Raw genomic sequence first — 2,644 nt, 5'->3', positions numbered from 1 at the left:
TGCGAAGATGTTCTAAAAATACCATTATTGAGGTTATACTCAGAAAGTAAATATTGAAGATTTTAGAGGTTTTTGTGGTTCATTAGTAACTTGCTTTTATAAACTAAATTGGACTTGATTTTGTTGACATTTGGTAATGATGTTAATGTTTTAATGACTGTTTGGATGTTGATTGTTAAACTTTTTCTTCATGTCATTTTTTCAATTAGTACACTATGTAAAATGTTTAAATGGTTTGTAGGTGAGCATTATTTTTAATTTGGTACTGAATGGTTAAATCAAATGTATTTTAGATATTATTTTAAAAATATTACACTCTTAAGAAAACCATGTATACAACTAACTATATAAGTCTGATTTCTTGTTCTGTTCCCATTACTATGTAGCAACAAGTAAAATTCCGTCTTTAATGTTGTTATTCCAATTTAGTATGTCATTGCAATTTCAACTAGAAGTCTGAAAGAAAGTAGATTAGAAGTTGAGTAGACAGAAAGGAAAGCATATATGATTATTGACAGTTTGATTTCTGCACTACAAGAAAAACAAACAATAGTGAGGAAAAAATAATGAGTGGGGAGAAAATCGCTCATTAAAAGCATACTTTTTATACTTTTAATGGGTGGAAATAAAAACTGGTAACTATTAGTCTTAAAAAACTTAACTTTACTCAATTTTCTAATGTTACGCTCATTATAGGTGCTAACTTTTTGAGCGGGATACATTCCCACCCAAACAAAACCTAACTGCAGTCCACCTCTGTGCTCCACGAAACTACCGCTCTCTCCCTCTCTCTCGCCTCTATCTTTCATTAGCTCTGGAAATCATTCTCTTATACCGATTAGCTCTAGGAACCATCCTCGTCCACCACTATTTTCATATTTCGGTCAATTTGACAAACCCCACAATCGACTGGAACAAGAATCGGTAAGCTCCATTTTGTTTGAGATTGTTGCCCTGGGTACTCTTTTCCTCAAAATCAGAGTTTCTCTAGTTTGCAAATTAAGTAGAAGTTTCCTATGCTTGCTTTCCTTTTTTTTTGTTCGACTTTGTTAGACTTTTGCTAACAATATGTTTGTTTGAACAATTTTACAGATACAATCTTTCAATTTTGGGGCTTTGAATTAATTACTTGAACCCTCTTGTGCAGTACAAAGAGAAGCATCGTTATATGGGTGGGTTTCTCTGAAATATGTTTTACTTTGTAAAAGTTTTCATGAATTTCAATTGCACAGATAGGCATTAGGACTGAATTTCAATCTTGTCTGTGTCTTGGAATGACTCTGTATGATGAATTAAACTTTTCCAATGATGAGAATTGAGAAGAATTAATAATTTCCCCGCAAATTAATATCAATTCCCTTGTCCTTATTGGATATACTTCTATTGATATAGTGAAATTTATTTTAATTTGTATATGAGGAGAAAGACAGTAATTTGAAGCACTTTTATTCTTCACTCTTATAACTTGCCTTTTATTTCACTAATTAGAAGAATTATTATTTGAATAAAACTAGGAAGAGTATAGTACCATTTCATACTTGAATACTAAGTTTGGCATAGAAAATTCCTAATACAGACACTGTAAAATGAATGAGAAGCAAACCATACTAGTGTGTCAAATGGGTGCACATAGTCCTTTCCTCTTGATTTCACTTGCTTTCACTGAGCCTGGCCTTTCTTTTCTCAATAAAGTAAAACACAAACAAGGGTATGACAGAGAAAGCACTGAAGCAAACAGAGGCAATATCAACGGAGACATGACGGCCGGTGATGGCCTTGACCTCCAAGAGTTTTTCTGTTTCATGAGTATAGGTATTCTGACCATAAGCAACCTCATGTTTATCAAAGTTGAAAGCATAGACACATACGAAGTACGTAGCAGACGGCACACCATGCTCAATAGTCCATGTGTAACTTTAGTTCTTGTTTGAAGAAGTGTAAGGCATATTAACGATTTTGAATTGGCAAGTCTTGTCCTTAGATAGACGATCCTCTGTTTTTCTCCATGAAACTGGTGTATACGTGTCATTTAAATAATAGAGAACTCAATTGATTCGATGTAGCTGTCAAGTGGTTCCTCCTAAAGAATAGTTCACAGTCCCGGCTCTGCTTCACTCTTCCTCTCGTTTATTCTTCGTAATTGCTGTTAATGTTTGACTTTCTCTAATTCTTTTTGGATATTTGAATTCGAGTTGTGAATAATTTTCTAAATTTCTCTTTAGCAGATTTTGAGAGCGTATTTCGTGAGAGACGAGGGCTCGATCTCACTTGGATTATCGAACCCACCTGGTCTCTTTATTGGATCCTTAGCTCTAACTTTGATTGCTGCACCGTTGTCCACGCTTTTTTCTCTCTTGGTCTAAGTTGTCTAAAGCTAAGGTACTTGGATTACATTTTATAGCTCTTAAATGCTTCAAATATTATTATATAGATAATGTACATGAAATTATTATAATCTTCTGCTGAATTTAACTTCTTTTAGTACTGGATTCTCTGTTTTTCCAATAGAAATATTTGATACACTTGTTTTTCTATTTTTAGTCTGTGTATATCACTTGTTATGTTCTTCTTTCTACGGCATTCTTCATCATTTGGAATATTTCCACAAGCTAAGGTAGTTTCATCTGAGAAATTGAGTCTTTAA

At 33.4% G+C, this 2,644-nt stretch overlaps 1 long non-coding RNA gene across 1 annotated transcript; it reads left to right on the top strand.

Annotated features, from left to right (window-relative positions):
* The first annotated feature begins 788 nt into the window (after positions 1-788).
* Positions 789-2,435, top strand: LOC136226069 (uncharacterized). The gene is made up of 3 exons (XR_010687563.1): positions 789-924; positions 1,093-1,172; positions 2,226-2,435. It is a non-coding gene; the product is annotated as an uncharacterized lncRNA (long non-coding RNA).
* The last annotated feature ends 209 nt before the right edge of the window (positions 2,436-2,644 follow it).

This window comes from Euphorbia lathyris, chromosome 4, assembly GCF_963576675.1.
Source record: "Euphorbia lathyris chromosome 4, ddEupLath1.1, whole genome shotgun sequence".
NCBI classification, from domain to species: domain Eukaryota; kingdom Viridiplantae; phylum Streptophyta; class Magnoliopsida; order Malpighiales; family Euphorbiaceae; genus Euphorbia; species Euphorbia lathyris.
Note: the sequence above shows the minus strand (reverse complement) of the source record. Positions and strands in the feature narration are given on the sequence as shown.